The sequence below is a fragment of the Mastomys coucha genome, unplaced genomic scaffold (genome assembly GCF_008632895.1).
Source record: "Mastomys coucha isolate ucsf_1 unplaced genomic scaffold, UCSF_Mcou_1 pScaffold9, whole genome shotgun sequence".
Taxonomy (NCBI): Eukaryota; Metazoa; Chordata; class Mammalia; order Rodentia; family Muridae; genus Mastomys; species Mastomys coucha.
The window spans coordinates 72,731,870-72,747,634 of record NW_022196915.1 but is presented as its reverse complement, the minus strand read 5'-3'; the positions used below and the strand labels follow the sequence as shown (position 1 = coordinate 72,747,634).

The window sequence follows — 15,765 nt, the reverse complement described above, 5'->3', positions numbered from 1 at the left end:
TCCCCATCCAGCCTGAAGTAACAATCTCAAGGTTAAAAGTTCCCGGCAAAGTTTTCATCTTGAGATGCTATGATTGGGCCTCTTAAGTTATATGTATATATTTTCTTCATGAAAACATTTATGCAGCAGAGAAACTATGATGTGGTAATGCAAATAAAAGCAAAATCCTCATTTACACACATTTCTACTATTTAGAATTAGCATTAAAAATGTTAATATGATCTCGTTATGTTTAGTCCTGACAAACCAGTCACTTGGAACCTATATAACCTCAAGGATGTAACTACATGAAAATAACTAATTATTTTAGTTACTATTACTATTACATTATTATTATCATTATTATTATAGTGTGTCAATTAACAGTCTTTTTCCTACAACTTAACATGGTGCTGCTTAAGGAGGTCTTACGTTGGTGTTTGGTAAGCCATGAAGGTAGTTTTGCTTACTTCAACTGTCATTTCATGCGTTTCACCTTGGTCCTTTCCAGGTCCTAAATGACAAAGTGATCATGAAAAAGCATTGAAAATTGATTGTGCTTTTTCATTTGGCATCTTCACTTTGGTAGCTGCCTTTTTCTTTTCTTTCTTAGTAAGCCAGCAGAAATAACTGAAGGCCAACACATTAGGGAAGATCTGATCTAGTTTTACAGAGCAAAGGCAAGCTTGGCAAACCCGTGGTGGTGCCATGGCCTTTGGCAGTCACTTCCTCTCCAGCCAGCATCAAGGCTGTCAGAACTCTGTAAGCTTGGGGCTCTTGTTTATGGGAAACTGGGCAGGGCTACCTCTCTCAATTCTATTAACCTACTTTCTCTTCACCCAGTGATTTCAATTCTCTTCCCCTTGTCTAAGTAGAAAAGACACAGTCTGCTCGGGGTGAGTAATGGAGCAGTCAGTGAATCCAGGAACTGTCTTATAGAAACTTGGAATAGTTCCTGGAAATAAGTTCTGCCTTCTATACAGCGGTTTGTTTTAATGATCAGAAGGGGCTTTGAGGGTGACTTTTTGGTCACTTCCCATAGTCTGCTGCCAGCCTTCACTCCCATGGCAGCTTCCATGCTCCTGAGCCCCTGCTTATCTGTTGTAAAAGTTTGGTTTTGGCAGGCTTAGTGGTGTAAGCCTTTAATCTTCCCACTAGTAAGACAGAAGTAGGGGAATCTATGTGAGCCGGAGGCAGGCCTGAACTATGTAGCTAGTTCCAGGCCAGCCATGGCTATATGTGAAGACCCTGTCTCAGAAACAAAGACTGGCTTTGTTTGGCCTCAACCATAGTTCCATATGGTGCTGTAACACATTCTCTTCTTACACAGACCTCCAGTCCTACCTATAATCTCATCTAGTTTACAGCAAGCTCTTCTTAAGCCCTGTTATCATTCAAGAAATGCTGAATTTTATTTCTCAAATGAGTGATAGGAGACAAATACACAAATTCATGCATAGAAAAACTCCCCGTTTCACTAGATTGCTTGGCAGTATGGATTTGATTGCTTTGCAGATGTTTGGTTTGCTTTAAATTCTCCATATAGTCTCTAGTTTCTTTTCTCATGGTATGCATATATTTTAAGTGAAGAAAACATACATATGGAAAAGTGCATAATTCCTTAGTATAAGGCATGATTACGGTTTGTAAAATGGACCTAACCATGGAACCAGCATGCAGATCGAAAACAAAAATAGAAGTACAGTAGTAGCTCCTTCCAGATCCTCTCAGCCAGTGTTTCATATTCCAATTATACCTGACTGTGCTGGCGTAATCTACTTTTAGCCTGTGCTGTTTATGAATAAAGCAATCTGCAGCATATCCATCCATGTTGTCATATGAAGTTGCAGTTCATTCATTCTTTTGTACTGGTATTGTACTATATAGATATATTTATAGTTTTCTCCTATGTTTCTCACTGTGGACTATAGCAAATGCTGTTACTAAGAACCTTGCTATTAGATATATCCTTTAGTGATGTCACATATAAACATAGAAGTGTAATTATTCCCAGCACTTGGGAGGCAGAGGCAGGTGGATTTCTGAGTTCAAGGCCAGCCTGGTCTACAGAGTGAGTTCCAGGACGGCCAGAGCTACACAGAGAAACCCTGTCTCAAAAAAAAAAAAAAAAAAAAAAAAAAAAAAAAAAAAAAAAAAGAAGTGTGATTACTGTTGCATTGGGTTTGTGTACAGTGAGCATTTGTAAATACCACCTACCAGTTTCCAAAGTTGTACCAGTACATACTTCCATGAGTAGTGTCTGAGGACCTAAACATTACAGGCAGTATATATCATTGTAATTTTGACCAAGGTTTACCTTGTAAGTGACTTGTACATCATTTTATAATTAGACTAGCGTTAGTACAGACAGTACCCATCTTTCTGGGGATGTACGCTGCCACTAAGCTAAACTAGCTCTGTCTGCTGCTGAGAACTGTATTAAACTACTCATGCCAAACGTCATTAAAAGAAAGTCTCTGTCAGTTTATGTTGATATGATACTCCACATAACAATACTACACGGAGGGATTTAAGAATGGTCAGTCTACAGTGGTACACATTAAGAAGCAAGTATGTTATAAAATCCTCACCTACTTAGCCTATTCTATTAAAGTCCACTCTGTTCACCTGCTTGTACTATAATAGCAATCTTATCGTAACTATCCTTATCCATCTCTGGCTACACATTGACTCTCCAAGAATATCACTGAAAAGCAAACTGTGCTGTGGTAAGATGTCAGAAAACTTTTCTTTCTTTCTTTCTTTCTTTTTAAGTGAATTAGTATGAATGCCTACATGGGAAGAGGAATAAACAAATTTAACTATGTTTGAAGATTGAGCCTTCTAACTCTAAATCTGATATACATTCATTACACTGAATAGTTGCTGTTAATCAAGAAATATTGCTTGAATATCATGCAATATTCTTAAAATCTGCTTGTAGCTCATAAACATGAATCAGGTAAACTCTCAAGATAACTGACTTAAGATGCATGGGTTTAATTTTATGGCACGTTTGAGGTACTTTTTTCCTGCTTAAACTCTTTTGGGTACATGGTCCCTTAACAAGACCGTATGACTGGTAAGACAGAGTTCTACTAGCCCAATAGGCAGATCTGGAACTGAGAGCAGAGTGTTCTCTAGCTGATTGTGGCATGTTGGGGCAGGTGTGGGTGGGTGGTTGGTTGGTTTGGTTTTTTTTTTGTTTGGTTGTTTGGTTGGTTGTTTCTTGTCACACAAAATTTTGTGTTATCAAATTTGTAAAGTTGTACTAATTACAATAGTTTTAAATTAAGACAGAATGACCTTGAAGTAGATGCTAAAGTGTTCTTTAAAATGTTGATGACCTGGAAGTGCAGCTAAGGTGCAGCTTGCTGCATATGCGGCTTCGATGCCTCGTCTAATGCTTTTCTTGCTCAGGATACTTGGTGGACTACAGAAACACTATCTTTCACATTTAGAGGGTTTATCATTTTTTTTAATGCTTTTGTGGACCATGTCACCATGTTTGATTAACATTTATAATAAGACCTAATAAGCATGTGCAACATGAGCCCATCCTCATGAAGCAGAACTTGTTGCCCAACACAAAATAATAAACTTAAAATATTATGATATTCTTTATTTTTTGTAATAGTTGCATGGTTTCTAAGCATCACCTTTGTAGATAACAACATGATGTCACAGTACCAAAGGTTGGACATGCCCCTGAACCATCCCATTCACTATCTTGGCATTTTAGATTGGTGTATTTAAACTATTTATGATATCTTTTGTGATCAAACATTTGTGATAAAAGTAAAGCATATATAGTTTCTTTATAAATCAATGTATTTGAGTCTCCTCATTGTGCAAGCATTTCTTTAAGAGTAGAATATTTTAAAACCATAAGGATATACAAAGGAGAAAATTACAGTTTACTGTGAACTAATTTATAAATATTGCTTGCATTTTAAAATTCAGACTGTTGTGCTTATATAAGTTATCTGTGAGTATTTTCCAGAGAGCCTGAAGTTAACAATATTTAACTGTTACACAGTGTAGTGAGTAAGTATGGCCAAGTGTTCTCTAGCTTGCTTTCCTCTGCCTTGCCTTCTTACCTTTAAAATGCTTACCGTAGTAAGCTACCAGATGGACGACTTTTGTTTTATACAAACTGTCTACCTCAGTAGGTTGGACTGTGCGACACTGTACTCCTACCAGCAGCCTGGGGTACTGTATATGCACAGTAAATCCTCAACCATGAGGGACAACTTTCAGAATTTATACCAGTCTGAGAAAATGCTCTCAACTAGCTAAGAAACAGAATGTTTCTCCATCTTTGTAACTGATAAAATATGAAGTAATAAAGGTACCAGAAACGAAGAAGGGGACAAAAATCGCACTTTTTCTCATCAAACTGTGTAATCAATTTCAAAACAAAAAGATCAGAACTTTATGTTTGAATTTTAAAATGTTACTACCCTTCCATTTCATTACTCCACTAAAGGAAATTGTTGCTATTGTTACTATTTGTTATGTTTTTCAATGTTACCAGCCAAAAAATTTAAGTCATATATTTTGACCAACAATAATAAAATTACATGCTTGGGATTTTATCAGTTTGGACTGCTCTGGAGTGATGGGGTGGAAGTGTGTGATGGACCCAGGAAGTGGACCTAACCCTCCACAGTACATAGCTGGAAAGGCAGGAAGATTCCAGAGGCTCGCTAATGAAGCAGCAGCCTCATGGATCCGTGTAGCTACTCAGTCAACTTCATGCTACCTAGCGAGCCGAACAGTAAGAAATCAAGCTAACAAACTAAGACTTCCAGACGACTTTAACAGCAATTGTAGTATTTTCTTTACTGAAATTAACATATGAATCTCTTTAATAAATAGCACTAAAGGCTTTCATATATTGACTTTTAAAAATTGCCTGAGTACCCCACTGATTTCTAGGAAGACTTCAGAATTACCACAGAAAATAAGCACTGCATAAATGCACAATGCAGAAAGCCTCAATTCTCGAAGTTTAGCATATAACAGAATTGCATAGGGGGAGAGATACAAAGATCACAGATTTCTACAGGTTCAATAGGTTTGTACAGAGAGTGGTAGTTTGCCATCTTAAATAATTTCAAGTGGTACTTGTCTAGGAAAAATGAGTATTTTCATTAAATAGTTTTTTTTTTTTGGTGAACTATCTATCATACACAATAGCAGCTCTGTTTTGATTATGTGCGATTCTTCATATGGATAAAAACTATATGACTTGGAGGTTGGAATATAGCTCAGTGGGTAAAGTCCTTGACTTATGTCAATGAGAACCTACATTTAGATCCCCACACTGACAAGAAAGCCCTCTGTACACACAAACATATATAATCTCAACAACGAGCATGCAGAAACAGACAGATCCCTGGAACTCACTGTCCCAGTCACTTAGCCCAGAGGTTCTCAGGCTGTGGGTCTTGACACCTTTAAAGGTTGAACACAGAGGTCACTAAGACTGTTGGAAAACATATAGATATATTCATAACAGTAGCAAAACTACAGTTGTAAAGTAGCAATGAAAATAAATTTATGGTTGGGGAACACTACAACATGAGGGAACTGTGTTAAAGGATCACAGCATTAGGAAGGTTAAGAACCAATTACTGAACTCAAAATAAAGTGGAAAATGCTTAAATATACCTGATGTAAACTTCTGGCCTCCAGCCACATGCAAACATAGGTACATATTCACACATATACACCTAGGCATGCATAGCCTACACACACTAAGGCTTTGACTGTATTTCCATATTGCATAAACTGTGATCCCTGTCTGTGTTAAAGAAAAAACCCAAGAGAAGTTTTATAATTCTACTTATGTTTATTTGTGTGCAGGAGTTGGGGGAGTAAGTTCAGCAAACAAACTCAGCCGACACCTTCCTCATAAAGCCATGTCAAGGGTTCCAACCTAGAGAATTTTTGTAAGAACATCAGTATGGGACCTTGTGTCCACATATTCTGGTTTAGCTGGTATATGTTAGAGCCTGGACACTATGGAAGGATTCTTATGATTTTTTTTTAATGTGCTGGTAGGTTTATCACTTCTAGAATAAGGAAAATAAACAATGCACATTGTCAAGAGGTAGTCACCTTCATTCGTCTGTGGCTACTTTGTTCCCCCTGCAGTGCTGTCCCATGTTCCCCTCTGTGACCTGCTCTTACGTTCCCTTTCACTGTTTTGTTCCTCTCTTAACTGAACTTCATCTTGATTTTGATGAACCAGTTCTCTAATCTATCAAGGTCACTTTACATTCGATTTCTCTCCTCTTAAGCATTTAACCCCTGCCCAACTAAGTATCCTCTGCAAGTTTAATGAGCAGATTTTCACTTTCCTAATTGAGACTGTGCTCATTAAGTTTTAATATTTTATAATTTTATTGAAAATTATTTCTACCATGTGAATGATGCTATCTTGCCTGTGCCCTCTCGGTGAACATCTTGTTCATTATCAATAAACATTTAGTACCTAGAAGCTGTATCATTTTAAAACAAATTCTGTGACTTCTGAATAATTGAAAATGGGCACTGACTCTGACTCCAAGTCGTATTACTTCTAATGAGAATGCATAGCACACACAACATGCTTCTATGCATTTAAAGACAAAACCTAGGCATCACAGTTCACTGGGATACAATGCTCTTAACCGTAGCTGTGTACATTAGAGAAATAAAGCGCCGCCTACCACTTTCCTACTTGTACATCCTTAGAGTGGTTGCTTGATTCTAATTCTCAGTTCTATTGTCTGTCCAGCTTTAATATGTTATAAAGGTTAAAATCAGGTAATGTCTGCAACCTTCTCAGTAGAACGTAACACTTACTAAGGGTTCATATGAGTAGTAATTGGAGAATTGAGTCTTGTTTTAAGTATATTGATAATACTACCAGTGACATGGAATAATTGTCCTAATACCTACCTGCTATAGTGAACCCACAACTTTTATATAAGTTAGTTTGTTTTTCTAAATGCAAAGTGGTATTGAATTTTTGTTTTCCATTGTTTTATTTATTATGAAAATGGGGCTTTACAAATGATAATAGCTATTAAGTGGCAGGAACAGTTCAGACATTGAATTTGTGTCTACAATTGAAAACTGATGAGTGGTGCAATAGGCATGACTTGCCCCAACATCACAGCAAAGAGCAGAGTCAGCTTCAAGGGATTTTTCCAGGAGGAGACCACCTGACCACTGACCACACCCAACGATGCTGGGTGCTTGGTCAAGCCAAGGCTAAGAAAGGCCAAGTAACTTGTTCAAAATCATAACAGTGTCAAACAACAGAGCCAGGAACTGAACTCACTCAGATCTGTGAGAGTAAGTTTCATACTCTAAACCATTTCAGTAAACCACCTTCCTCTGAGGGTAATCACAGGATTCCTTTTTCGGGGTGATACACCCAAACACATGTCCAAAGGCAGGAGAAAGAACAGTGCAAAGACAGTACCTGTGCTCCCATCCTGGCTTCTTAAGAAAAATAGCATCAGTCAGCCAGGAGGTTAAACTTGAGCTTAGCGAGTACTTGAATCAGTTAAATAGCTAAAACCTGTGAAGATGACTGGAGAGAAAGACTGACCAGTGTTCTTAGAGCGTTCTTTGGAAGTAGAACTAGATAGGAAGAGGTCCGTTAGAAATGTGTTCAATTTGTGTACTTTATCTTTCTTTCTCCTTTGATTTGCTTAAAATAAGTAAATGCCAAGAGTGATCTCTTTGAGTCCATAAGAGCTGACAAGTTTTTTGGGTAAAATCCATTTTCATAGCACTCTATGCTTTTCAGATCACTTTGAGATTATTTTATTTGATCCTTATGCTCTCATGGACACTTTCATAATTCTGCTTCTATTATCCTGAAATGTCCATAAACACAAGAGAAGTGTGCTTATACCAAATTGGATGACAGACACACTCTTCTGGAGTTTGTTTACATGCAGCTGCTTCACTGTGTTTATTTCATTACAATTGACAAGGTTCATTATGATCAAAATAAAATGGAGGTATTTGGAAAATACTGGGCCTCGGGCAGTGTTGTGTGAAGGGATTTGCTTTGCCTTGCTCACCGTTTACATTTTTTTGTGTCTCACAGTCTCAGTACTACCACTGCTCAAAGGGACAAAAAAAATTTCCCATATACTATATCTTCAGATCCCAAATAACATTATAATGAAAACTAGTGACTTTTTGCTGTTGTATTAGTGTAGCATTTTTGCAGTTATAAAAAACTTTGTTTTCCATTTTGCACCAAATAGTGCAATTTATAGGGGAAAACCTTTGATTTCGTTTATTAGAACTGTTTACATAATTTCCAGTGCTTTATAAGAATGAAAATTGTACATACTGGACTTACTAGGAAAATCAAGTATTTGTACTTTACCTGTAGATTGTACTGAGTAATCTAAAGCATATTAATGGGTCTTTTTATATCTTTTAAGATGGGATTTAACCCTAAAGTTATTTTTACTTTTGTCTTCAACACACATGTAGCTAAAGAAATAGTAACACAATGTGAACTGATCTGTCCAGGTCGCACGTTAAAGGCAGACTCATTTGTGCCAGACAGTCAAATATCTGCAGCTTCCATTTGCAGCTGCTTACCACTAGTGAAACGATCGCTTTTTAAAATATTCTTGAATTCATGAGAACAAGTGCAGAACAAATGCTTAATAAATGCAGACTTCTGTCTGCCGGTCTGTCTCCAGGCATCCTGGACCCCATCAAAACCAATGTGCTCAGTACACTTAGTTTTTCTCTTTTCAACCCTTAATCACCTGCATCCCTGGATAAACACCAAAGGCATTTGAAGGCTCAAATTAGCATCAGTATGCTTCTCTGATACCTTGCTTTTTCCCATTTAGATGTTTCCCATTATAAAGTTTGTACTTAAGTTGTGAAAAGAGACTGAAGTGTTAGAATTACAGCATGACTTAATGTGTGCTTGAAGAAGCCGAACCTTTTAGAGCTGACTTGGCTTTGAATCCTAGCTTTGCTGCTTGGTTATCACAGATCCTGATGCTGTCTGCGGACAAGGAAACCATCAGTGGGCATAAATTATACCTGCCTTAGATTTGTGAGAACTAAACCAAGCCACATGATGCACTTTGCACTCAGTGTTTGTGAGCTGTTTTTTAGTGATACTATTGAGTCTCCTGCTGACAGGGACATTGAGAAGAAGGTATTCTGGAAATAACTGAGTTGTACAGATTCCAGAAAGATAACTGGCATGTGCAAGAACTATGCCAAGTAGCCTTGCTCTACTTTCTTATGAGACACACCCTTTCCCTTAGTTCCTTAAGAATGCTTCTGATGCCTGTGAGTAGCACAGATCCATATAGATAGATGGCTGGACTGCAGAGGCATGTAACAATGACCCAGGTAAGTCATTTTTAAGCCATTTACATGACTTTTTCCATCTTATACTATTAGCACTAGATGGGATTCAAGGGCTTCTCACTTTGCTGCTTTGAAAGTTTCCTTCAAAAAGAATGTGATCGCTATTCTCCTGTTTGATGTTAAGTGATTTAGAAGACCTCAGTCCTGTAGCTCTCACTGTAAGTTGCTTGGATACACTGTTCCTTCCTGCTGCAACTACAGGCTTCTGGAACCTGGCTGAATATCCAGATGTGAGGAAATGCATACTAATTAGTCATAGGCTATATACATTTATATCATGGAACTGGCAGAAGGCAAAGGGCATTTGTAAGCAGCAGTGAGACAACAAACACAGACTTGGCTGCCTCTTGCGATGTTTAAAGTAGAAGACAATATGAGCAGGATCTAACACATTCTTTCTTGCTTTTGAAATTTCAAAACGATAAATCAATGATATTTTGTAACAGCCAGTAACTTGGTGAGCTCTGCAAATTAAGAAGTCAGTTATTGTAAATTACACTGAAATATGATGGCAGAGATCTCTGTGCCATGAAAAAAGAACCTGATCCATGGCTATTTTGTTCTATACATGGTACAATGCAGTACACTGTTCTAAGCCAAAGCCCTGTGTTGTCTGGGTAACTCCTGTTGCCATAGCAATGAAATTCTTTTGAGGGAGCAGGGCGAATGCTAATTGTAGCCATTTGTTGTTCCTTCTGTCGATCCCTTAACTAGCACAGTTGTAGAGCAGCCAGAGACACTGGGTGAACAGCACGGAGTGCCCCCAAAAGCATCACTGCTGAAGGCAACCGGCTGCTCTGCTTAAAAAATCATTTGAGCAACCTACAGTGCTGACAGTGCCACTGTGTGGGCAGAAGCACAGCTTGACTCAGACCCTGACAACTGTTGAGCTGGGACTTAGAGGGAGAGAAGACTGTTTAAGACCTGTTGCGAAGGTACTGATGGCATGGAGATTAATTTGACACCAGCTCCTCAGAGGTAGGTGCTGGGCAAATCATAACAACTGTTTATGCAGGCCTCCATTCAATATCACAATGCCCAGAGGCTATAGGAGGTAGATCAATGGTTATGCTTATTTCCATCTGAAACTGCATTACTGTGGCCTACGGTAAAAATATTCATTTGGTCACAACCAACCAATTGCAATTCACTCAAGTATTAGATTCAAGCTTGTATTGGTAACTCCCCCTCTCTTCATAAGCCCTTATTTTTAGAGACTTATTATTTAACTGCCAGAAATGAGCTGAAACTGAAAATCAGCAGAAATGTGAACTCACTCCTTTTGAAAAATAAAAGATATAGTGATGTCTACCAATTGCTTGGTCTTTCAAGCTAGCTCAATTTGAGAAAATGTGCTTAAACCTGGCAAGTAGTAATTCATCATGAAACCTAATTGCTACAGGCACTTGAGGAAGAAAAATCATCATAATTTTAAGGAAAAAAATGTGAGTTATGATTATGCTATTATATCTTCCCTTTAAAGTTGTATTGACCCATAAAAATGGTTAGTTCATGAGATTTTTAAAATTTACTCCACCAGAATGGTATAAACACAGTAATAAATTTTGAGGTAGTTCTTTAAAGCAAAATGTAACCTATCTACCTTCTAATTGAACAAACTGCCTAGAATCCTATTAGAATTGAGTAGAACTAATATTGTGGATCTGCTATATCAAGCTGATTTTTACTATCAGCTTAATGTTTGTTTAGTTTCAGATGAAATTGGTATGCCCATTACCCGATAATAACTAAAGATAAGATAGAGCACAGGCAGGAAAGCTTTCACGTGACAGGCTTTTCCTGGAAAGAATCCCATGGGTAATATTCTGGTCGAACAGTCCTGCTATTATGAAAAGATGACTACTAGAGCATCATTTTGGGCCTCCAAAGAAATTAGCTTTTGGTGATGGTTAGCATCACCATTTATTTGTGTGCTTGTAACATGAAGCCAGTTAGTCCATTCATCCTTGACAGTAAAAACCATTCCATAAATTCTGTTGGAAAATATTTGAAACAGACGTTTTGCAATTTCTAAGTCTTATATATTCTCCATTTCAGTGCTTAAGTAAGACAAGAATATTTTAAAATAGTACTACTTTTTTGTAAAATATACATGTATTTTAGACATTCCTAAATCCCTATACGATAAAGGCTTATTTTATTAAATCATCTACTTTAGAATTAGTCAGCACTTTCCAAACACTGAGTTTTCAGCATGACAAATAAATGATAACAACTTGAGAATGTGAGGAAAATTCTTCATACCTCAGTCAATGCCTTGGAGAGAGATGTCGTCAGGGGTATCAGCTACAAGTATTGGCCTGAGCAAATGCTCAGCTCCATGAGTGAAGCTTCATGAACGAGTGAAGCCTAGAACACCCACGCATCCTAGGCAGAGAGATTGTGTGAGAGACTAAACTTAACAGTACACCAGATGATTCCTGGCAGAACAGACTCACAGCACAGACTAGCTATGCCACCCCACCCTTGCTCTTATATGCAGAGAGGTGAAATACCTAAAACTTGAATCTTATGAGGCATATTTGGTCAGCTTCTCCTCCTTCCACTGTTCCCAACCCCCTCTTGCCCAGGTCCACTCTCAATCCCCTGTCTCCCTGGAGAAAAGAACAGGACTGCCCCCAGAGACATTAGCCAAACATGACCCACCAAGATGCAGTAAGACCAGGCGCAAACCCTCACATCAAGGCTGGGCAATCAAGTAGGAAAGGGTTCTCGGAGCAGGCAAAGTTAGAGACACCCCTACTACAACTGTCAGGAGTACCCCCAAAACACTAAGCCAACAACCATAACATACATGTAGAGGACCTAGCACAGACCTATGCACATACCTGATTGCCATTTCACCCTCTCGGAAGCCCCATGAGCCCTACTTAGATATTGCACAGGTTGTTCTTCAGTGTCCTTGACCCTTCTGGCACCCACAATTCCTCCTCATGTTCCAAGGGGTTCTCCCAAGCTCCAAGGGGAGGGAGCAGTGAACACCTTTAACATGGGCCCTCTCTTCACCTGATGTTTGGCTGTGAGTCTTTGTTCAGACTTCTTGACCTAGGCAGAAAGAAAACACGGGAGCCAAAATGTATTTCTTCCCCTCTGTAGGCGCCTGACAAAGCAGGCTCCTACAAAAAGAAGCCTACAGTCCTACATAGCATTTGAGTGTAAAAACTTTGTCTTGAGGAAACTGTGTGTGTAGTCTAGGAGCTATGCTGGTACAGTTCTGTTCCTGTCTTTCGCTCAGTATTCTCCTGCTTAGGCAAGCCCATAGCCAACACAAGGTTAGAACACTTTCAAGTACCACTGGACTGGGAAATGACAAAGTGGATGATCAGGGGTTTTAAAAATCTATTTTAGCTGCTGTTCAGACAAATCTATCTCCTTGTGCTTCTTTTAAATAACGAAAATTTGAAGGAATGAAACATCATGACAATCCTCTTATCTTGCTCCCAGACAGACTGGTGGGTCATTCCAACACCTCACTGTGGATGGAGGCATCCCAGTTTAAGCCTCCACCAGCAAAAGTGAGTATTCTAGAGAGGGATGGTGCTGCTTCAGTGACATCAAAGTCAGTCATCGCTAGAAAGAATGCTCTGTGTGTGTGTGTGTGTGTGTGTGTGTGTGTGTGTGTGTGTGTGTGTGTGTACATGCAGGCACACACATCGATGGCTTATCCCCACATGCTGGTGATTGACAGCCTGATGGTATATCTTTACTTTTCTTGGTTGTAATGTTTCTGTTTTGCTGTTTTAGTTGCTTTTTTTTACAGTCACTTTCTCATTGATTTTCAGGTAAACATGTCAAACTTCACAGCTTATAAAATTATCAGAACTATTTCTGATTGTACCCAACATTAAGCAATTTGCTCCTAAGTAAAGTAGACAAAAATGAATAGTTTCCAACTGCTAATTAAATATCTTTTTTGGCATGTTAGTATAGCTTTATAACTTTTGTGTGATGGTAGCTCAATTGTTTTGTTTTAAAACTATGAATTCATTTTTTCTCCTTGCCAGCTATTTCATGAAAATAAACAACTATTTAAGTTATAACTAATATAATTGAGACATACTGTCAGTGGTTCTGAGCCTTTCTATGACATAGCTGCCTCCTCCTCCTGCTCCTCTTCCTCTTTGTCTTTTATTCTATTATTGTTATTGATGTTATTTTATTTGAGTTAATATGAGCATATCCATTGGTGACCTTTAAATTTTGCTTTAATGCACTTCACTCCAGAGCTACTGAACCAGAGCTTTTCAAAGTGTCAGCTACCAATTGTTTTCAAACAAAGTTCTCAAGAATTTACTATAAAGCTACGATCCCCTTGTTCAGAAAAGGAGGTTATGGAATATAATTATATGGAATAATAATTCTCACCTTTTGACATCAAGTTTCAACATAAAAACAGCCTAAAACATAAAGAAATGTAGGGATTTTAAAACCCAAGAACAACTTGTGTGTGTGATTGATTTTTATTTGACATTTTGATTTTTCTCTTAAAAATTGAAACTATTGAAACTATTTGAAAGTTAAAGATATGTACAATAAAAACAATGCTAAATTGATAACATCTTCTTGACTAAACATGAATTTAAAGAGAAGAAAAGTGATATAGAACAGGAGAGAATTACTATCTATTAGATATAGTTATATTTTTAAAGAATACACCAGAGTGCAAAAAGGAAGATTATTGTTCTGAGAGGTAATCACTGGCAATGTCCCTTGTAACCAGTGTTCTTCCGGCTTGCCCAGAGCTTAGAACAAACTTTCAACACTGAAAGCTGATAAACAACCAAAGAAGACATCATTTGATAAAATAGTTAGGAAATGCTTTCTTGTAAGAAACAGTTCTTAGATGTGCCCGAACTGTACATTATTCTTTGGATTCACCTTATATCAGTTTGTTAGAAATAGTTCCCAGAGCTGAGAGGAAGAGGGTGGCAGGGCTGTTTCACTGCCAGCCTCCTGCTCTCAACCAAGTAGTAGCATGCTACTGTATGATACTACAGTGTGCTGCTGATTCATGCTATAGTTACATGCCGCGTTATATGCCAAGGCTGCACTGCTTCGCCTCATCTGTTACCTGGCCTTGGATGGGGTCTCCGACAGTTGCCTTGCAGCTAATTCTCAGTTGTCCATGAGTGTGTCTCTAAAACCACTAGACATCCTCTCCACACCTAGATTGTGAAAGAATACAACCTCCCTGACACACTCCTGAAACATCTCTCCAACATTTTTCTCAGATCCCCTTTTGTATATAATGATCTCCAGATCTGAGAGAAGGCATTGCTTAATATTTAGAGTTTGGTTTTTGAAAGACAATTAAGCCCTAAATTGCACACTTCAGAAATCCTGGTTTAAGACATGATTTCTGTGCCATGTTTTGTTTTGGTCCCATATCCCTTCTGTTTTTCTTTATCTTTCACCTTCATGGCTTTTGCGATACATGGTGACAAACCTCTAGCTACAAGAAAAAGAAAAAGAAAAACAAAGAAACAGATGTTATAACATCCTTTCTTCCTGGCTAGCTAAGGTTGTCAGTGACTGAAGGCAACCGTGTAAACAAACCACCCTAGAACAGAAAGGGTGTCGGCCCTATGAGTTCCTGAGAACTCTAGACATTTCTACCAGCATCTCTTTGCTTCCACGGCTTCAATTAGTCTCTGTGACTGTGGCTCCTCCGCTCTCTGGGCACACACTCAGTTTCAAAGATGCCTTAGGATGACAACTTCCCGGCTCTCTTTCTACCTTGCTCCTGGCCAAAACAAGTCATCACTGCTGTGCTCCTGTTTGAAACCTGTTTGCTTGTTGGTGTGGTCATGTCTCCTACAGGTGTGTATTCTTCATCTCTGATTCCCGAGATTAATGGAGTGCCCAGAAGGCAGATTGTACTAAGGGAGCTTGGAGTGGGTAGTATTCCTTTCTGCTCATCAAGCCTTCTGTCCCCGGATCATAGTTTTTTCAGATAACTGACTGATAACCATCTATCCAATTAGGCTATCATCTAGTTTAAGACTTACTGACATTTGTAAAAGTTGGTTTCTATAATCTCAAAATGAGCACATCCTGTAACAGGTACCTGTACAGTTTTAGCAATTTAGAGTTTTACCAGAGAAAATTTTTGGTCTTAACTTATCATTTTAATAGTATATTTACTATGGTTTCAGTTAAGTGTGTGTCTGCATGTGCATGTGTCTGTGTGTCTACGTGTGTTTGTGCATGTGTGTGTGTGTCTGTGTCTGTGCATGTGTCTGTATGTCTGCGTGTGTTTGTGTGTGTGTGTGTCTGTGTGTCTGTGTGCATGTGTCTGTATGTCTGCATGTGTCTGCGTGTGTGTGTGTGTGTGTGTGTGTGTGT

The 15,765-nt window shown here is 38.4% G+C and overlaps 1 protein-coding gene across 4 annotated transcripts in view; it reads left to right on the top strand.

The window, feature by feature from the left end:
• The window catches only part of Diaph3 (diaphanous related formin 3), a 471,820-nt gene that overhangs the window by 379,982 nt on the left and 76,073 nt on the right, over positions 1 to 15,765 (top strand). The gene's annotated exons all lie outside the window — the stretch shown is intronic.